Source organism: Balaenoptera ricei, chromosome 13 (genome assembly GCF_028023285.1).
Source record: "Balaenoptera ricei isolate mBalRic1 chromosome 13, mBalRic1.hap2, whole genome shotgun sequence".
Lineage (NCBI taxonomy): Eukaryota > Metazoa > Chordata > Mammalia > Artiodactyla > Balaenopteridae > Balaenoptera > Balaenoptera ricei.
The window spans coordinates 15,919,242-15,941,783 of NC_082651.1; the positions used below are offsets into that span (position 1 = coordinate 15,919,242).

A 22,542-nucleotide genomic window follows, 5' to 3' on the forward strand; every position below is an offset into this window, starting at 1 on the left:
GGATTCTTAAACACTGCGCCCCGGGGAGCCCTGGACCTAGTGTCTTGATTCTAGTGAACAGAATATTGACATATCACTGTGAGATAATGAATGTTTGTGGGGGTGGGGGGAGGAGGGTACAATATACATGACATACAATTTACCATTTTAACCCTTTTTAAGTGTGCAGTTCATTGACATTAAGTACATTCATATTGTGCAATCATCAGCATCATGCATATTCAGAACTTTTTTCATCTTCCCAAGCTGAAACTCCAGACCCATCAAATACTAACTCCTCATTCTCCCATCCAGCCCCTGGCAACCACCATTCTACTTTCTGTCTCTATGAATTTGACTACTCTAGCTCTCTCATATATGTGGAATCATACACTCTTTGTCCTTTTGTGACTTATTTCACTTAGCATTGTGTCTTCAAGTTTCATTCATGTTGTAACATGTGTCAGAATTTCCTTCCTTTTTAAGGCTGAATAATATTCCGTTGTATGTATAGACCACATCTCGTTTACCCATTCATCCACTGATGGACATTTAAGTTGCATCTGCTTTTCGGCTATTGTGAATAATGCTGCTGTGAACATGGATGTACGAATATCTCTTTCAATCTGTGCTTTCAGTTCTTTCGGGTATTTACCTAGAAATGTTTGCTGTTTTAAGCCACTAAATTTCGGGGTAATTTCTTACATAGCAATAGATAACTAATAGAGGAGCAGATTTGAGAGGTATCACAAGCAGAAACTTCTTTTTTCCCCAACATTTAATTAGGAAAATGTATTTATTATGAAAATTTTCCAATGTACAGAAAAGTTGAAAGAACTTTTCAATGAACATGCATATATCACCACCTAGGTTAAACTGTTAATAGTTTGCTGTATTTTCTTTATAAATTAGGTTAAATCATGCAATTGCTGTTTTCATAGGCTAAAAATGATATAATATTGGCAAATGTCATATTGTTCAATCTTATATTGTTCTATATTTTTCTGAACCATTTGAAAACGTGTTGCAGACTTCCTGATATTTCACCTCTCATACTTAAGCATCTCCTAAAGTATATTCTCTCCCATAAATAAACACCATTATTGGGACTTCCTGGTGGTGCAGTGGTTAAGAATCCGCCTGCCGATTTAGGGGACTGGGGTTCGAGCCCTGGTCTGGGAAGGTCCCACATGCTGCGGAGCAACTAAGCCCATGCGCCACAACTACTGAGCCTGCGCTCTAGAGCCCGCAAGCCACAACTACTGAAGCCCACCCGCCTAGAGCCCGTGCTTCACAACAAGAGAAGCCACCACAATAAGAAGCCTGCGCACTGCAACGAAGGATAGCCCCCGCTCGCCGCAACTAGAGAAAGCCCGTGGGCAGCAATGAAGACCCAATGCAACCAAAAATAAATAAATAATTTTAAAACCCCACCATTATCACATCAAAGAAACTTAACCTAATATCCCTTAAGAAAATTCCTTAATAAAATTTAATATATATATTCCATATTCAGATTTCTCTAGTGGTTCCTAAGATGTATTCTGTAGCTGAATTTTGGAACCAGAAAATACAGTTCATATATTACATTTGGTTATTATGTCCCTTTGGTCTCACACATGTTACTTCTAAAAGGATTCTCAGCCCTCTGTCCGTGGTCTTCAGGGGATCTCTGAGAGTCCTGAGAGTTAATACTCAATTGTGTCTGTGTGTGCACACATGCCTGTGTATGTCAGTGGATAGATTAGGTTTTCTAAGTGATGGTACACCAGAGGTTGAGAATTTGTGATGTAAAAGCGGCAGATGATTGACTTGAAGAGGGAGAAAGGCTAAACACCATGACTGAGCACCAGTACACCAGGAGGCTGCTTTTGGGGGGAATGAAATGGCTTTAGACAAATAACATAATCTCTTTGTTCATCTCTAATTTGTGAGTAATAATATTGGTCCATCTACCTCAATAGGAGGTGCATGTGAAAACACTTTGCGCATCAGAAATGGCTCAGAGATCATCAAAAGCTATGCAATGTTAGTTACTAAAAGTACAGAGAATTCGAGTTTTCTGAAACCTTTGCACCCTGACCTCTACCCATGTTGTGGTGGGGAGAGAATGTGTGCCGCCTTAGGCTGGTGTTTTGCAGTTCCCCGCCTAGGCATGCTCTGGATGACAGATCCGGGAGAGGGTCTGGGCTCTCTCTTGATTGGGGTAATACCTGCCGGTTCATACATCAGTTGCTCTTGCATTGTCTGGCTGAGGGTTTGCCTGGCAGCTTGGCGAGACTCCTGCCTAGAAATAGGCGGAGTGGGAATATGACAGGACTTGTTACTTAACTCCCAGTGGAGCCCTGTCTCAGAGACTTAACTTGCCTCTCTCACCATAGGTAGCTTGTACAAGTTGCTTCGATACCCTTTCTATGGGTAAAGATAATCTTATTTTTCTATGCTTCTTCCAGAGGCCTTGGACTATTGAGAATTTATAAGGGAATTTGTGCCCAGGCCAAGCTGGATGTGGGGAAGGGGCTGGAATCAGGACCCAGGCTTCCTTGGCCAACTATTTCAAGCAAATAAGGTAAAAATGAGGAATGCCAGGTGGCCCATGAAAACTGGAGCCTTAGCCCAATAAAGGTTGCAGTTGAGGAGAAAGAGCTATAACACCATAATGATCTCTATTTTAATGAAAACATCCCCTTTATTGATAATAAGCTTAGGAAGATTTAGCTGGGAAAGTTCCTAACAATACTTCCTCCAAGTCCTATGCCAGCCTTTGTTCTCAAATGCCAGATGTGAATTTCTCAGTGTAAGATCTTTATGAAACACGGCAAGTTTAAACACAGCCATTCTCCTACTTCTCACCTCTGAATTCCGTGTTATGTTCTCAGAATGGTTAAGATTTTTAAGAAGGTGTTAATTAATCTTTCAACAGATTTCTGTTTAACTGCTAGAAACTTGACCAAGCTATGTGATCCTTATAAAACCTTAGAGGACTTGGGAGCCAGTAAGAAGATGAAGTCTAACAGATGTGGTTTTGGATTAGCTGCTGACCTAATAGCTGGTAAGCTATTTAACATCTCTAAGCCTTGGTGTCCTCACTTGTAAAAGGGGGACTCAAAATTGATTCAACAAACGCATTTTGAATGTTGACCACGTGTCAGCACTGTCCTAGGCACCAGGGATCCAAGGGGAAACATGGCAGATGTGCACCCCGCTCTCCTTGACCTTACCACAGGATGTGGGTACTGAACAAAAGATTATATAATTAAGTGGTTAATTCCAATGGCGATAATAGCAACTACCTCAGCAGATGTTGTGAGGATTAAAAGAGTAAGGCGGGCCTTTCTCACCTTCTGAGGTGGCCCACACTCTGTCTGTGTAGTGTGTTTCTCTCTAAATAAATCCACTTCTTACCTATAAAAATAAATAAATAAATAAATAAAAAATAAAAGAGTAAGGCAAATTCAAGACTGGTGTCATAATACTAGTTATTAGTTTTGCTAACAGTCCTAATTAGTGTAAATATGAGTTGGGTGTTAGTTCCTCTCTTGTTTTGGGCGGATATTTAAGTGGTTAGAAGTAAGAGCCGTCACGTGACTTAAGTGTGTGTCCCTTAGAGCAAAGGGAAAGGCAAACGTTCCTCCTAGTGTTGGGGACATGGTCTTCCCCACTTAAGGAAAGAAGCCGAACTTGCTACTCATTGCTGTCAGGAAGACGAGTTTTAGTATTAACATTAACTAGACCCACAGCCTAACCCTGGGAGTGGAGGGTGTGGGCCCAGAATTTTGCGAAAGGTCTCTGAATCCTGATGCGCACCAAGCATCGTCCATAGAATGAAAACATATTTTGGCTACATATGGACATTACTATAGTTGTAGATGCTGATGTGATTCATGCAATATAGATTCCTTTAAATGAATTACTGGTCTTACTAGCATTTTTTCATTACGTATTTTCTCAATCAAATCTTCTCCTTCCTCTTCCTGGCTTAAACCCTTTAACAGCTTCTCATTGCTCAGGGTAAAGTCCACACTCCCTCCCCAGCACTGCAAGATTCTGCTGACCTCTCTTGGCAAATGCTCCACCCCCACCCCTGTGTATTCACCAAGCTCTGACATGAAGGCTGTTCTGGGCCATGGCTTAGAGCCTTCGGGGCTCAACTCTTGTTCTGGCATGAATAGATACAGCTCCTGAGTTGGGAAAGATATCGACCCTTCCTACAGACATCATGCCATTTGAGGTGGCTATGGGTCCACTCAGGCACTGGATCAAGCAGGTCTCACATTGGGTCAGTCAGTACTCCCCTAGACCATCTTTCCTCCTGGACTCCTATTCCACTCTCTCTTCCCCTTTCCCTCTGGGAGTCACCGAGGCCCAGTTGGAGGTGAGGTCCCCTTAGCTTCTTCCTCTGTACTGTTGCACCAACCCTCCAAGCAAGTACCCAAGCCATTTTCCAATTAAAGCCATTTTCCTTTCAAGGGTTTCAAAAATACACAATTTTGGAAGTCACAAAACTTCTTGATGTCAGTTTTCCATGAACTCTCTCTTCAATGTTTATATGGAAACCCAAGCTCCATAATGCCCTGTGCCTTCACACTGTGTGCGTGTGAATTATTCAAATCCCTGGAGAGAGAGTCACTGATAAAAAATGGGGGGGGGGAGCATTTTTTTACTCCTCTCTCCACTCTTAAAACCCTCCAAAGAATGAAGAAGAGAAACAACTCCATCTTTTAAAAGATGAAAAAAAGAGAAATCAATCACTCCATCTTTTATTATGAATAACAAAATAACAAAGGAATGTACTTAACATATATGTACAATTTAACTAATAACAGTAAAATGAACACATGTACCTACTAATTAGCTTTAAAAATCCAATTTAACTAGTACCTTAGAAGGTCCTGTGTGGACTATCCCAGTCACACCCCTTTTTCTCCTTCCAGGCAGTATCGATTATGCTGAATTTTGACTTAATCATTCCCTTCTTTTTCTTTAGAGGTTTACTCTTTTTTTTTTTTCACATTAGTTAAAATTTTATTACAATCACATTTTGAAATTACGTATTACATATATGTCTATAAACTTATATAGATACATACATATGGATTCATACATATGCAAATATACAAATATACAGACATTGTCATCCCTAACGATCCTCCATGTGAATGTAAAAGAGAACACAAGTGACTTATGCATTGATTTATTCAGCAAACTTTTATTGCTTACTTGATTATATCCTATGTGGCACAATTTAAAATAAGAGTACAAATAAATTTCACGCCCATAGATTTATTCTTGTAAGTTTTATCAAACATTTGGTTATTCTGTGATAGTTGGAACTAAATGTTCTAACTGGGATACCAATAAATTTCAGCCATAATTATTTTATTGTTTTAATATCGTTCCCCAGGATGTGGGGTAGGATAAGACAGTGTGTTATGTAACATTATGGAAATGGAATTATGTGATTAATTATAAGTATAGTTGGAGGATTTAGATAAAGTCATAAATCATCATAACAAAGTAAGTGGGGTACCTCTGAGCCAGAGCAGCTTCACAAGAAAGGATGGAAGGACAAAGCGGATACAATCAGGGGAAAGAAAGCAGCAGCAAAAACAGCTTTTGAGGTCTAATAAGTGCATACTTGGAGTCTGCTTCCACTGTTGCCAGCAGCTGGCATGTACGGGATGTTTCCATACTCCCACCCTGCTGCTGTGTACCTGTGTACCTGTGTACACAGGTACGCCCACACTCACCTGCACCCTGACACTTTCCCTCACAGGCAAATTGATCATTTCCAGATCAAAAGGAAAGGACTGTAAATACCTCACCCTAAAGGTGGATTTAGACCACATCTTTTGCACTTTGCAATCCAAGTAATATCTTAGAACAGTTTTTCTAAAACATTTTCCACTGAAGACTTTTTCTTTGGGATATTTATAGTTGTTAGATGAAACTTGACCATTCCAAGGACAATTATAATTGGGAGACAAGGTTAATGAAGGTTAAACAATCTTGTTAAAAGCTATCTGATTTCTGGAAACCTTTAATATGTCACTGTATATTACGAATTTCCAAGAGGGAAGTATAATTTGCATAGTTTCTCAAACATATTTGAAGAAAATATCCTTTTTTCACAGAATGTATCAAAAGACTAATATTATGAGGCACATATATTTTTAATTATATTAGGGAGTCCTAAAACAAGGGTACAAATACAGTTCTTTTATTTCTATAGATACCAAATTATATGGTATCAAAGTGTAAATGTAATACCACAACCCTACTACCAGCTGTGACATCTTTGGGTAACTGACCCTAGTGTGCGCTATTTCCTCCACGAATACATGAGCTGAAAGGTAAGCCATGGCGCCAGTATCTCTGGACCTCTTTTAAAAATTCTTAACATTGAAGGACTTGATATTTATATTTTATCTAAAATTATAGTAATAGTCATATAGCTATTTAGATATAGTTATTCCTAACAATCCTTCAGATCTCTATGTGAGTGTAAAAGAGAACAAGAGTGATTTATGCATTCATTTATTCAACAAACTTTGATGCATTCTTACTAATATCAAGACTTTGTGCCATAGTTTGTGGAGCCTCTGCCTTTAGAAAGTTTATAAGTTTTCAGAATAAATTATACCAGTACATAAATAACTAAAAATATAGGAAATTAGTCATAGGCCTTATTTTTTAAAATACACATAAAAACAGGATTTTGGAGGAGGATAGAGGTTTACTCTTTTTTATCTCTCTTTTTTCTTTCTTTTTTTTTTTGGCCATGCCACATGGCATGTGGGATCTTAGTTCCCTGACCAAGGGTGAACCGATGCCCCCTGCAGTGGAAGCGCAGAGTCTTAACCACTGGGCCACCAGGGAAGTCCCTGTCTTTTTATTTTTTTTAATTGAAGTATAGTTGTTTTACAATATTGTATAAGTTACAGGTGTACAATATGGTGATTCACAATTTTTAAAGGTTATACTTCATTTATAGTTATTATAAAATATTGATTATATTCCCTATGTGGTACAATATATCCTTGTAACTTATTTTATACATAATAGTTTGTACCTCTTAGAGTTTTACTTTTCATGTATATTTCCCATACAATGTATTTTACTTTGGGGGAGTTTTTGCATTTTATTGAAATCACAGAGTATATATTCTTCTGTGACTTACTTTTTTTCACTCAAGTGTATGTTTCTGAGACCCATCTATGCTGCTGTGCACACCTACAGTTCACTCATTTTTATGATAAATTGTATTCCAGGGCTTCCCTGGTGACACAATGGTTAAGAATCTGCCTGCCAATGCAAGGGACACGGGTTCAAGCCCTGGTCAAGGAAGATCCCACATGCTGCGGAGCAACTAAGCCCGTGCATCACAACTGCTGAGCCTGTGCTCTAGAGCCCGCAAGCCACAACTACCGAAGCCCATGTGCCACAACTACTGAAGCCCACGTGCCTAGAGCCCGTGCTCTGCAACAAGAGAAGCCACTGCAATGAGAAGCCCGCGCGCTGCAACGAAGAGTAGCTCCCGCTCACTGCAACTAGAGAAAGCCCGTGCACAGCAACAAAGACCCAATACAGCCAAAAATAAAAATAAATAAATAAATAAATAAATAAATTTTTTTAAAAAAATTGTGTTCCATTGTATGAATATGTGGCACTGTATTTACCCATTCTCCTGCTAGTGGTCATTTCTATGTTTCCAGCTTTTTGTTATTACAGACAGTGCTAAACATTCTTCTACCTGTCTCCAGCTTCAATGACACAAGGAAGCCGTATACTGCCAAATAAAGCCAAGGGCACTGTTCTGGAAGGCTCATCTTAAACTTTCTTTTTTTTAGTGGTTTGAGAGATGGCAATTTTTTTTTTAATTAATTAAATTTTGGCTGCGTTGGGTCTTCGTTGCTGCGCACGGGCTTTCTCTAGTTGCGGCGAGTGGGGGCTACTCTTCGTTGTGGTGCGCGGGCTTCTCATTGCGATGGCTTCTCTTGTTGCAGAGCACGGCTCTAAGTGCGTGGGCTTCAGTAGTTGTGGCACGCAGGCTCAGTAGTTGTGGCACACAGGCTAAGTTGCTCTGTGGCATGTGGGATCTTCTTAGACCAGGGATTGAACCCATGTCCCCTGCATTGGCAGGCGGATTCTTAAGCACTGTGCCACCAGGGAAGTCCTGGAAGGCTCATATCTTAATGGTCCATTGTTTAGAACCATAAGGCGAGCAGCTGGAAAGACTCCAGAGAAGTAACTCCATCCTGCAGGACATAGGGAATGGGGAGGTGGAGGTAATGGAGAAGCCATGCATAGGCACCATATTAATTATTTATGTCCCCACCTCCTAGCTGAGGGAACCTGCTGGGGGTGAGGGGAGATGGGGGATGGGGAATGAGGGAACAGTAAGTCTCAGAAAGTCTGTTGTACACTGAATGTTTGTGTCTCCTCACAATTCATGTGTTGAAACCCAGTCCCCAGTGTGATGGTATTTGGAGGTGGGAGCTTTGGGAGGTGATTAGGTCACGAGGGTGGAGCCCTCATGAATGAGATTAGTGCCCTTATAAAAGAGACCCCACAGCTCCCCCACCACTTCTGCCCTGTGTGGACATAGTGAGAGGAGAGCAGTCTACGAACCAGGCAGCAGGCTCTCACCAGACACCAAATCTGCTGGCGCTTTGATTTTGGACTTCTCAGCTTCCAAAACTCTGAGAAATGTGTTTGTTGGTTAAGCCACCCAGCCTATAATTTTTTTTTGTTTTTTTTTTAGCCCAGATGGACTAAGACAAAGCTTGTCTTAAGGAGTGTTACCACACTGACTCCGTTTATCTTGAAAACTGGGAAGATATGACCCCAGACAGAGGAGAAAACAGATTTGGTGATAAAATGTTCGAAGAAAAAAAGTCAGTTTAAAACTGTGGTCTGTCCAGATCACTTGCCTTATCTTTCTGTAAACTAATTTTTAACGAATAGCTGGTCTCTTTCAAAGATGAGCAATGACCAGGAAGACATGCATAATTAGAGCAATTTCCAGTTAAACAAGCTGTGTTTATATCCCCCCTCCCCAAAACCCTACTAAAATGATAGTAAAAGAATATAAAGAGACCTAACCCCAACAGGAGTCAGGAGACATCAGGAGAGGAGAGATTTCAACAAGTTTTTGAAAGACAGAGATGGAGTAGTGAGAGGCAACTAAATTAGCAAACTGGAGGAAAACATTGTTTAAAGTGTATGCTGACCCCATGAAGGCATCAGATACTGTGTAAAGTGGGCATGAGGCATAGGGTGAAAACACCTGAATGTTAGATCAAAGGCCCCTTCCTCCACCTCTTAAAGCAAGGTGACTACCAGACCAAGCAGGAAATTGTAGATTCAGTCTACAGAAACTAAATCTGAAAGATGTTGCTGATGTCATGTAGAATTAGAAACAAGGGAATTAAGAATAAGTCAGCCCTATTGTATGATCCAGCAATTCCACTACTAGGTGTATACCCAAGAGAATTAAAAACATATGTCCAGGGGAGGGAAGGGATGAATTGGGAGACTGGGATTGACAAATACATGCTACTATATATAAAATAGATAACTAATAAGGACCTACGGTATAGCACAGGGAACTCTTCTCAGTACTCTGTAATGACCTATATGGGAAAAGAATCTAAAAAAGAGGGTATAAGGACTTCCCTGGTGGTCCAGTGGTTACGACTCCATGCTTCCATTGCAGAGGGCGCAGGTTCGATCCCTGGTCAGGGAACTAAGATACTGCATTCTGCAAAGCGCGGCCAAAAAATGGAAATAAAATAAAATAAAAAAGAGTGGCTATATGTATAACTGATACACTTTGCTGTACAACAGAAACTAACACAACATTGTAAATCAACTTTACTCTAATAAAAATTAAAAAAAAAACATATGTCCACACAAAAACTTGTACACAAATGTTCATAGCAATGTTTTCATAATATCCAGAAGGTGGAAACAACCCAAATGTCCATCAGCCAATGAATGGATAAACAAAATGTGGTATATTAATACAATGAAATATTATTTGGCCATGAAAGGATATATGCTACAATGTGGGGGAACCTTGAAAACATTATGCTAAGTGAAAGTAGCCAGTCACAAAGGACTACTTATTATATAATTCCACTTATATGAAATGTCCAGAATAGGCATATCTATAGAGACAGAAAGTAGATTAGTGGTTGCCAGGAGCTAGGAGGACAGAGGAATGCAGGTGACTGCTAGTTGATATGGGGTTTCTTTTTAGGGTGATGAAAATAGATAGTGGTGGTTGCACAACTCTGTGAATATACTAAAAACCACTGAGTTATACAGTCTTGAAGTACAGAGTTGTACTTTTAAAGGGTAGATTTAATGGCAAGTGAATTATATCTCAATAAAAAAGAGAGAGTGAGAACCTATAAAATCCTCCACAACTTTAGCTTTAAATCTAGAGAGTCAAAATATAAGATTTTAATTTATGCATCAGTTTGATTACAATAGTAAATTACTCAAAACAATAGAAATGTCCACCAATAGAGATTGGGTTAAAAAATATGATATATCATGCTAATAGAATGCAATGTAACTACTTAAATAATGTGGGAGAAATATATTTAATGCCATAAAAACATTTTTGTGATATATGACATGAAGAGAACAGATTGCAAAATAGTATGTATATTGTCATCTCATTTTGTAAGGAAAAATTGTGTATGAATCTGTCTGGCAGTATAAATATCACAATGTTAAATATGGGGCCAAAAAAAAAAAATCAAGTGTGTCTCCTGAATGGTGGAACCTCTCCAGTCCCCTTCCCTTACTCTGCTCATAGATCTTAAGTGGCCCTCACATCCCCTCAAAGGAGAGACACGTAAGCAAAAAGCAGACGAAAAACATACATCAGAAGGGGATTACTTATAAGTCAGAAAGAGAAAGACAAATACCATATGATATCACTTATATGTGGAATCTAAAATGACACAAATGAACCTATCTATGAAATAGAAACAGACTCACAGACATAGGAAACAGACTTGTGCTTGCCAAGGGGGAGGAGGGATGGGGAAGGGATGGACTTGGGAGTTTGGGGTTAGTACAATAGATGCAAACTATTATGTATAGAATGGATAAAAAACAAGGTCTTACTGTATTGCACAGAGAACTGTATTCAGTATCCTGGGATAAACCATAATGGGAAAGAATATTAAAAAGAATGTATATATGTGTATAACTGAGTCACTTTGCTGTACAGTGGAAATTAACACAACTTTGTAAATCAACTATACTTAAATTAAAAATAAATAAATACATTTTAAAAAAGGAAAAAATGAGGATTACTTCAGGAAACAGAGTCCAACGAATACTTCTCCATGACCTCAAAGAATGTGAGATGAAATAGTTTCTCTTTGACAAGAGAGCTCAAGGAAAGATGCAAGAGTGCAAAGAAGAGATTCTAAGGGGACAGAAGGAGATGCAAAGCAGGCTGGCCTAGTTTCAAAAGAAAGGAAGAAGAAAAAAAAAAAAAACAGCAACATCACAGGGATAGCTATCATATTAGTAGCAATAAAAACTGGAATAAATAGAATTGAAATGGTTTTCTGAATGAATACAATTGAGAACACAAATGAAAACAAAATGAAACAGAGAAAAGCCTTGTAAAAATATTTAGAGGAAAGATTATTAAAATGGAAGACATGTACAAAGAATTCAAATATAGATACAAAGGTTAAAATTAAAAAGACACACATTCCTAAGGTGGAAAACACAATAAATAGAATAGAAAAGATATTCACAGATGTTATAGAAGAAAAATTTCCTGAAATAAAGATTTGAATCTACAGATTAAAAGGACAGACCATATCCTAGGAAAAAACTGAGTCAGATGGATCATAACAAGGATTGCTCATTTTTCCTCCAGTATTCATTCTCCCTTTTTCCATAATTGTAGAATGGTCATTGAGAATGAAGACTATATTTCCCAGTATTCCTTGCAGTTAGATCGGGTCATATGACCAAGTTCTGTCCAATGGGATGTGAGCAAAAGATTAATATTTGCACTTCTGGGTATATCCTTAAAGGAAAGGATATTCTCTTTCTCTTTTTCCCTTTCTGTTGGCTAGAATATTCATCTTGGTGTATGTGGACAAAGACAACACCCTAGGAATGGTAGAGCACCCAAACAGAAAGAGCCTGAATTCCTGGCAGTTTCATTAAAGCATTGCTGCTGTATCATTTATATCATTAAATGAGAAACAAATACAGTCTCTCTTAAAGCCACTGTTATTTTTGGGTTTCTGTCTGAATTTATATCCTAAATAATACACTGATTAAGGTATATATTGATAAAGTTGCTGAATTTCAGAGATAAAGTATCTTAAGAGTGTCCAAGTGGAAGAAGCAAGTCATGTACAAAGAGTAAGATCAGTATCCTTAGGCTTCCCCCAAAGCAACACTCAAAGTCAGAAGACAAAGGAGCAATGTCTCGAAAGATGTGAGGGAAAGAATGACACAAGAATTTTTACCCAATTTGCCCTTTAAGTATAAAGACATAGGCCCTTTGAAGCATGCAAGAATCCATGAGACCAATATGAAAAAAAGACTACTTGATGACAAAATGAAGGGTTGACTCCAAAAATAGAAATGGAAAAGTCATGGTAAAATAACAATAATAAGGACCAGATCCACTTAAATACAGAACCAATCAGACAGCTTTGGGAATTGTGGTAAAAGGATGGGATGTAAATATCATTAATCTTTCCTATGTGAAAATGATACGACCAAAAAAATTAAAAGGAGGAGGCAAGGGGAGAGGAAATGGGAGAAAATATGTGTGTTGATTTCCTCTTGGCTGGAAGTGTGGTCTTGGCTGGAAGTCAATTGATATTGTCTAAAATTGAAACGTTGTTTTTAAAAATGACTCAAAAATCTTAATGTTGTCCTTTTTTAAGAAAAAGGACTATTTTTAGGAAGCTGTATATCTTGGTGTCAAGAAATATTTTCTGAAGTTCAAGAATTCCTTCAAGTTTTTTCTCCTGATAAATGTCATGCTTTGTTTAAAAGAAAAATGTGATCCCATTTTTTTGTAATGCTATTGTGGGTATTTCCATTCTCTGTAAAACTATTTCTGTTTCTCACCTATACACAAAAAAACAAACACACACTTTCTTTCATTCTCATTCTTATCCATATGTTTGTTTACAGAAACATCTGGAAGGATGGTCCCTGTCAGTAGCAAATTGTCCCTGAGTGATGGAGGTGGGATCAAATTTTTTTTTGTTTTTTACTTTTCTTCTTGCAAGTTTTGCATGCTTCAAATTTTTATAATACAGTAAAAGTTCAATAATCAAGCATAGATCAGACTTAGAAAATGTCAGTTATTAGATCTTCTGGATTATGAGGTTTTCTGGGTGTCAGTCTGTTGCTATTCTAAGGTATCATTTCACAAATATATTTGTAACGTACTTCATTAATCTGTTCTTTGCCTTAAGCATATCATGATTTAAGTAACCCATATACTAAAATAGTACATTCTAGTTCAATTATAAATATAATTGGCTATTAATGGTTGAATGGAATTCAACCGTATGAATTTGCTTGGTAAATTCTCTATGGTAAGACAAGAAGGTCATTTCTAAATTTTTGCTAATATAAACAGTTTGCTTACATCCTAAGGATGATGCTTACATCCTAAATTATTTCTTTGAGATAGATTTCTAGAAGAATCACTGGGTCAAAGGAATGTATATTCCCAAGGTGTTTTATATTTATTGCCAAGTTGCCGTCCAGAAAGGCCTAGCTAGTTACACATTCCCACCTACAGTTCGGAAAGAAAGTTTTCCCTCCCCACACCCTCACTATCACAGAAAGTTATTCCAGGCCAGATGAACTTTGAACTTTCCTCTCAGGTGCCTGGAGGAAACACCCGCACTAACTAAAGATGTAGATTATTATATATGCCCCTAGAGACTGGCTGCCGGGGTGGGGGTGGGGGGGTGGGGGTGGGAGTTGGGCATTGGACCTTCTAAAGAACCCTCGGTGCAGCCCAGCGTCCAGGTGACTACCCTGTAATGGACAGGTCTAACCCTGATTCCCATGTTTGTTTGCCATTCATCAATGATTTTCTCTAGACTCTGCTTCTCAAAGTTGCCTCCTCATGGTGCATGTTTGTTCCTGACCCCACATTGTATTTAAATTGCTTGGTTAATTTGTACCCCTCCCTGCAAGACATGAGTTCCATGAGGGCAGGAAGTCTTGCCCACCTGTGAATTCTCAGCACAGAGAAGAGTACCAGGCATGTGGTAGCACCTTGTGTTTTTGTTTTTTGTTTGTTTGTTTGTTTTTTTAGAAACTGTTTATTTTCCGTCAACCTATTTCCATTTTAAGAGTTTGTGGAAGAACAGTTTAAGACCACTCAGTGGTTGTTCCTACCCACTCAGTGGCCTGAGCAGTGGAAGCTGCAGTCCAGTCTTCAGTGGCAGGCTGACCACTCCAATCTTCAGTGGGGAACTGCTGAATAGGCACAGAGGGCACCTGCACACCTTCGGACCAGTCTGCCACCTCAGGCTGAGCAGCAGTGAACTCAGGAGCTGGAGCAGTCCATTCACCCTGAAATTCCTCCTTGGTCACAGCCTTCTCAGCTGCTGCCTGCTCTGCCTTTTCAATCTCTTCAGGATCTCTGTAGAAGTAGAGATCAGGCACGACCTCCCATGGGTGTTCACGGGAGATGGTGCCACGCATGCGCAGAACTTCCCGGGCAAGCATCCACCACATCAGACCCACTGAGTGAGCTCCCTTTTTAGGATCTTACATCAGGATACATCAAGTTAGTCTGAAAACAATAAGGCCAAGTAATGCCTGAGAGGTCCAAGATTAAGAAATAATGGAGAAAAGCAGAAGAAAACACAGGCCATTTTTAAAATGTTTTTTCATCTCTCCTTAAAGCACTCATATATTAAAATCATACATTTGTAGCAAGTATTACTATCAAACTCCACTCATTGGGCCAGAGACCCTTGCGATGTTAGCGAAAAACTTGCCCCTCATGTAGCACACTACCTACACTTGTGAGTTCATCGGCCAGTGGCCTCAACTCCAAAGCACCTTGTTTTTTAAGGAAGGTAGAAGAGACTGAGAATCAGAAGCTCCTGAGGGGTTAACTAGACACCTGAGACTCCTCTGGTTGTCTCTGCTTTTTCCTCATTCTCCACATCCAACCTGCAATAAGCCAACTTTGGTCTCTCTAAACCATTCCCTCCTTCCCATCCCCATGTGCTCTCCTGCCTAGTTCAGGCCCTTAATGCAGATCACTTGAACAAGTAGCTTGCCCCTTAATCAGTCACTTTGCTTCCCGTGTCCCCCCCCACCCCACTTTTGGTTCATTATTTCTCTCATTCCATTGTTCTTTTTTGAACATAGGATCTGATCCCGTGATATCCCTGCTTATAAACCTCCAGGGCTTCCTATTCCCTCCAGAATGACCAACCTTCATTCTGTGGAGCTTTGGGGACCTGTTTTCACCTTATTTTGGCCTTATCTTCTATCAGGACTCTGACAACCCTATTTTAAAGACATACAAGAAGAATCAAAATTACCCTCTAGAGAATCCATCTGTTTTAATGTTTCTCTTTGTGCATGCTCCTTCCTGCACCCGGAATGCTTTCTCTTTGCTCTGTATTTCTATTCTGTTTAAGGGCCAGCTCAATTGTTACCTTCTCTATGAATCTTCCCTGTCTCTCTAGACAGAGCTCATTGCTACCTCATTTCTCTTCCCACGCTTTAGAAAATGTTTTTTTTTCTAATGGTATAATATTCAGTTGATTATTAGGGTCTTCCCCAAATCTATGAGCTCCTTAAGGACAAGGACTGCATTGTCTTCATCTTTAGTTCTATGGGCCGGAAGCACCTTCCACATAATGAGTGTTTGTAGCAGAAATTGCTAGGTGCCTACCTCAGCATTCCTTTCACGATCCAGCTGAAACACTTTTCCATATTCCTTTGTAGCCGGGTGTGTTCATGTCATTAAGTTCAGCACATTAAAATGTAAGTGGAAATATTATATGAAGTTTCCTGGAAGTCTCCTTAAAATAGAAAGGAAATACCCTTCTTTTCATCCTTACTTCTACCTGGAGTGTGGTAGCTGTAGCTTGAACAGCCATATTGAGCAATAAGGGATCTTGGGCCCTTGATGACCAGAAAGGCGCCAGACTAACCCTGGTTCCCCAACTTCAGACTTCTTTTACCCTCAAAAAAAAATACTGTTATTAGCTTTTTTTCCTGTTATATGCAGCCAAATATAATCCAGAATGATTCAGTAGTGAATAAATATTTTTTGAATATGGAGTAACTCCAAAATTATGTGATTTCTATTTCGTCCCAACAAACTTGGAACAAAATTTAGCACTTCATTACATCAATTTATCATCACAGGTCCTTTGAAACAGTCATTTCTCTGACCTTTTAAATTGAGTTTTGGTCTGTAGTTTTTAATTGTCTCTGCCTATATTTTATTAATTTTGTAAAGTTGATTCCAATTTGTCTAAGATGTAGGTGAGATAAAACTTATAAATAAATCAACTTGCAATTTGAAGTGTGGACAATTCAAGCTGCCATTTTTCTTTTTTCTTTTGGCCGGGCCATGCAGCATGTGGGATCTTAGTTGCAAAATTGGGGAGAGGGGCTTCCCTGGCAGTCCAGTGGTTAAGACTCTGTGCTTCCACTGCAGGGAATGTGGGTTCGATCCTGGTCAGGGAACTAAGATCCCACATGCTGCATGGCCCGGCCAAAAGAAAAAAGAAAAATGGTGGAAGAGAGATGGTCTCCTCATTTAGTATGTAGAATGTCCCTCCTTAAACCTCCTGTCTCCCATATGACACCTATGCCCTCAGCGGTGACTGAGGTCTCCCAGTCCAGAAAACCTGTTTTACCCTTTCCTAGTAGAAGTCTTAGTATCTTCTGCTGTGGTAGGAGGAGGGACGGGCACTCACTAAGGACTGTTGGGGGAGGGTTGGTGGTCTGATTGCTTCTTAGACATTTAATCAATCCTCCCGTTTTTAAGACCACTTTTAAGACCACCTTACTTTGAGTGAGTGGTACCTGGCGCCTCCAGTCTCAGGCTTTTTGGGGGTTGTCTCTTGGTTTTTCCCACAGCCAGTTTGGGACTCAGCTATCTCAGGTCTTCTGATTCAGTTATCATTCAACCATCTGCTCTCCAGCTTCCAAAATTCTGTTGCTATGTCTCCTCTCAGGTTCCCTGTGTCTTTGTTCCTTTATACCTTTTTACAAATTCCTCCACTGCCATTTTAGTGGATTTCAGGAGGGAAATATTAATTGATTTCTGCTGACTTTTGGTTGTTTTAAATTTATGTAAAGAAATACATTTGATTCTCTCAAACCTTAGTTCAAAAGCCCTGGGGAAGTGAGCATCAGTCAGGTGCCCCTTCTAGACCAATTAATTTTGCCAAGGAGAGCAGAGCACCAGGACTGGCCTGGGAGTAGACCCTCGTCCCAACCAGGACCAATAATGTGGCAGGAGGCGGAGTCATGTTTTACTAACATGGCAACTCCTGTAGTCATGGAGATGGGCAAGGGCAGTCCCTAAGAAAGGGGCTCAAGACACATAGTTCTTTAGGATCTACTTACAGATAGAAAATAACAGGTTGAAATCTGGGGATCTTTCTATTTCCCCCATCTTGTTGGTCAGTCATGAAGGCAGAAGTCAGAGGGAGAGGACAGGAGAGAAAAAGCCCCTCACATCTCCTGAGGTAGGAGCTGAGTGTCCACAGGAAACTTGTGATTCTCTGGTGCTACTGGATTAGATGAGGGAGAAGTTAGTTTATGCACACAAGCTGGAGCAGGCAGAGGGACACAGGGGAGGTCTCCGAGAGGGCACTGAAAAGGAAGGCCAAGGGAGAAACACTGACTTGAGTAAGAAGGCCAAGATGCATTATTTGTCCCCCACCCCTTGTGCCTGAACCTGGTTCTCTCTTAGACACTAGCTGTGCATCACCAGTCCCTGCAAAGTGGTCATCAAGAATTTCTGGAAGTCTTTCCGGGTGGCTTACAAAGACTTAGGAATACACGGGCTCCTCTCTGGCATTAGGACTGTCCTGAGTCCCCCACCAGGTATCTTCTGGGACCACTAGGTTCTGGGAGATGCTGGCACTTTGTGATGCTGACACAGCAAAATGTTCTATTGCAGGATGAGGAAAAACCTAGTTCATCCCTACTGTGTTATGTTCACTGGAGGGTCCTAAAGCTACTTATGGCCACACAAATTTGAAAAATAAAAAGGTTTTTCTATTTTTGTATTTCTAGTCTGAGACACACTGTGCCCCTCTCCTCCCTTGACCAGAGTTTTTTTAGTGGGCCAAGATGGTCATGGGTTAGTAACTTAGTGGTATTTTGGGATGAGAGTTTTCCCAGAAGTCTGCTCAATCACTCAGGCAAATGAGCTGCCAGAGACACTCATGCATATCCAAGTCCCAGTTTATGCTCCAAATTATGTTATCCCAGTCTCAACATGTTCAATGTGTTTTTTGGTGTGTGTTGATTAACGTTAGGGAAAACCAACTAAAGGGGAAACCAGCTCTGCATCTCTGACTCCTCTGTGATTAAAAGTGGATGAGGCTCACTACATGTGTGTTTAAGGACAGTCCTTTAAAAACTAGGACTAGGGGGCTTCCCTGGTGGCGCAGTCGTTAAGAATCCACCAGCCAATGCAGGGGACATGGGGTCAAGCCCTGGTCTGGGAAGATCCCACATGCCGAGGAGCAGCTAAGCCCATGCACCACAACTACTGAGCCTGCGCTCTAGAACCCTTGAGCCGCAACTACTGAAGCCCGCACACCTGGAGCCCATGCTCCACAATAAGAGAAGCCACCTCGATGAGAAGGCCACACACCGCAACGAAGAGTAACCCCCGCTCACCGCAACTAGAGAAAGCCCGTGGGTGGCAGTGAAAACCCAACACAGCCAAAAATAAATTTTAAAAAAAAACTAGGACTAGGACTGCTCTTAGTTGCAGTAACAGAATACCCAACTAGTGGGGCTTAACCCAGGGGTGAACAAACTATGGTCTGCAGGCCAAATCTAGACTTCACCTGTTTTTGTAGAGTGCAAGAGCTAAGAATGGTTTTAAATTTTTTAAATTATTGAGCAAAAGTCAAAAGAAGAGTAAGACTTTGTGACATGTTAAGATTTTATGAAATCCAAATTTCAGTGTCCCTAATAAAGTCTTATTGGAACACGTCATGCTCATTCCTTTACATGTTGTCTATCACTGTGTTCATGCTACAACAGTCAAGTTGAGTTGTTGTGAGAGACAATGTATGGGCTGCAAAGCTTAAAATATTTATTACCTGGCCCTCAAAGAGGATGCTTATTCCTGGCTTAACCAGAAAAAAAATCTGTTATTTATACAAGAAATCTGAACATAGGCATTTCCAAGATTTAGTTCAGTAGTTCCACAAAGACCAAGTGCTGAGTTGGTATCTCTAAAATTGTCATGGTCTTCTCCTCATAGTCACAAGATGGCTCCATTAGCTCCAAGTATTACATAAGATATCATATCCAAAGGCAGGAAACAAGGGAACAAAGGGGAGACAGAGAAGGGCCTCATTAGCATGCTTCTTTAAATTTATCAGAGAATTTTTCCCAAATTCCCCTAAAAAGGCTTCCTCTCAATCTCATTGGCCAGCACTAAGTCATTAGCTCACATGAACTCCCAGCTGCAATGGAAGTGGGTAAGGCCACTGTATAGCTATGAGTGACTCCCACGTACTTGACCTATGGCTATGGCCAGGTGGTGGATTAGTGGCAGTGGTGTGACAGCCAGTTGTGCACATCTCTTTCCTACTCTGCATTTTGAAGTTGGTTGAAATTGACCATGGGGGGAGTATTTACACCACAGAAATTGGCAAACACTATAAATCAAGCAGTTTTACCAGCACATCACCAACTAGGGATGTTTTTTATTTTGCTTATGCTTTTCTAAGTTTTCTACAATGAACATGAAGTTTATAATCAGGAAAAAAAAAGTTTGCTTTTAAAACAAAAGAGGCCTTACCTTACACCATATTAAAAAAAATAACTGAAAATGGATGAAAAACCTAAATGTAAAAGCTGAAACTATAAGACTCTTAGAAGAAAACATAGGGTAAAAGCTTCATGATGCTGGATTTGATGATGATTGCTTAGATGTAACAGCAAATACACAGACAACAAAAGTAAAATATATATAAATTAGACTACACCAAAATTAAAAATTTCTGTGTATTAAAGACACAGTCAACAGAATGAAAAGGCAACCCATGGAATGGGAGAAAATATTTGCAAATCAGATAAGAGTTAATATCCAGTATATAAAGAACTACAGAGAAGCAAGAAGAATGACAATCCTGCAGCCTGTGGAACAAAAACCACATTCACAGAAAGATAGACAAGATGAAAAGGCAGAGGGCTATGTACCACATGAAGGAACAAGATAAAACCCCAGAAAAAACAAATAAATGAAGTGGAGATAGGCAACCTTCCAGAAAAAGAATTCAGAATAATGATAGTGAAGATGATCCAGGACCTCGGAAAAAGAATGGAGGCAAAGATCGAGAAGATGCAAGAAATGTTTAACAAAGACCTAGAAGAATTAAAGAACAAATAAAAAGAGATGAACAATACAATAACTGAAATGAAAACTACACTAGAAGGAATCAATAGCAGAATAACTGAGGCAGAATAACGGATAAATGACCTGGAAGACAGAATGGTGGAATTCACTGCTGTGGAAAAGAATAAAGAAAAAAGAATGAAAAGAATGCAGACAGCCTAAGAGACCTCTGGGACAACATTAAATGCAACAACATTCGCATTATAGGGGTCCCAGAAGGAGAAGAGAGAGAGAAAGGACCCGAGAAAATATTTGAAGAGATTATAGTTGAAAACTTCCCTAACATGGGAAGGAAATAGCCATCCAAGTCCAGGAAGCGCAGAGAGTCCTATACAGGATAAACCCAAGGAGAAACACGCTGAGACACATAGTAATCAAATTGGCAAAAATTAAAGAAAAAGAAAAATTATGAAAAGCAGCAAGGGAAAAACAACAAATAACATACAAGGGAACTCCCATAAGGTTAACAGCTGATTTCTCAACAGAAACTACAAGCCAGAAGGGAAGGGAGTGGCATGATAAAGTGATGAAAGGGAAGAATCTGCACCTGAGATTACTCTACCCGGCAAGGATCTCTTTCAGATTCGATGGAGAAATCAAAAACTTTACAGACAAGCAAAAGCTAAGAGAATTCAGCACCACCAAACCAGTTCTACAACAAATGCTAAAGGAACTTCTCAAAGTGGGAAACACAAGAGAAGAAAAGGACCTACAAAAACAAACCCAAAACAATTAAGAAAATGGTCATAGGAATATACATATTGATAATTACCCTAAACGTGAATGGATTAAATGTTCCAACCAAAAGACACAGGCTTGCTGAATGGATAAAAAAACAAGACCCATATATATGCTGTCTACAAGAGACCCACTTCAGACCTAGGGACACATACAGACTGAAAGTGAGGGGATGGAAAAAGATATTCCATGCAAATGGAAATCAAAAGAAAGCTGGAGTAGCAATACTCATAGCAGATAAAATAGACTTTAAAATAAAGACTGTTACAAGAGACAAGGAAGGACACTACATAATGATCAGGGGATCAATCCAAGAAGAAGATATAACAATTATAAATATATACGCACCCAACATAGGAGCACCTCAATACATAAGGCAACTGCTAACAGCTATAAAAGAAGAAATCGACAGTAACACAATAATAGTGGGGGACTTTAACACCTCACTTACACCAATGGACAGATCATCCAAAATGAAAATAAATAAGGAAACAGAAGCTTTAAATGACACAATAGACCAGATAGATTTAATTGATATTTATAGGACATTCCATCCAAAAACAGCAGATTACACTTTCTTCTCAAGTGCGCATGGAACATTCTCCAGGATAGGTCACATCTTGGGTCACAAATCAAGCCTCAGTAAATTTAAGAAAACTGAAATCGTATCAGGCATCTTTTCTGACCACAACGCTATGAGATTAGAAATGAATTACAGGGAAAAATACGTAAAAAACACAAACACATGGAGGCTAAACAATACATTACTAAATAACCAAGAATCACTGAAGAAATCAAAGAGGAAATTTTAAAAAACCTAGAGACAAATGACAATGAAAACACGACGATCCAAAACCTATGGGATTCAGCAAAAGCAGTTCTAAGAGGGAAGTTTATAGCTATACAAGCCTACCTCAAGAAACAAGAAAAATCTCAAATAAACAATCTAACCTTACACCTGAAGGAACTAGAGAGCGAAGAACAAACAAAACCCAAAGTTAGCAGAAGGAAAGAAATCATAAAGATCAGAGGAGAAATAAATGAAATAGAAACAAAGAAAACAATAGCAAAGATCAATAAAACTAAAAGTTGGTTCTTTGAGAAGATAAACAAAATTGATAAACCATTAGCCAGACTCATCAGGAAAAAGAGGGAGAGGACTCAAA

The 22,542-nt window shown here is 39.5% G+C and overlaps 1 long non-coding RNA gene and 1 other non-coding gene across 3 annotated transcripts in view; one reads left to right on the forward strand and one right to left on the reverse strand.

Annotated features, from left to right (window-relative positions):
- LOC132376530 (uncharacterized) overlaps positions 1–22,542 on the forward strand; it is a 66,632-nt gene that overhangs the window by 38,162 nt on the left and 5,928 nt on the right. Inside the window, exons 3-4 of one of the 2 annotated variants that reach the window (XR_009506344.1) lie at positions 2,903–3,031; positions 13,180–13,233. This is a non-coding gene — a long non-coding RNA (uncharacterized LOC132376530). The remainder of the gene's footprint in view (positions 1–2,902; positions 3,032–13,179; positions 13,234–22,542) is intronic. The other variant, XR_009506345.1, reaches the window with a different exon arrangement.
- On the reverse strand, positions 14,942–15,079 carry LOC132347177 (small nucleolar RNA SNORA62/SNORA6 family). Its single transcript, XR_009497130.1, has one exon. It is a non-coding gene; the product is annotated as a small nucleolar RNA SNORA62/SNORA6 family (small nucleolar RNA).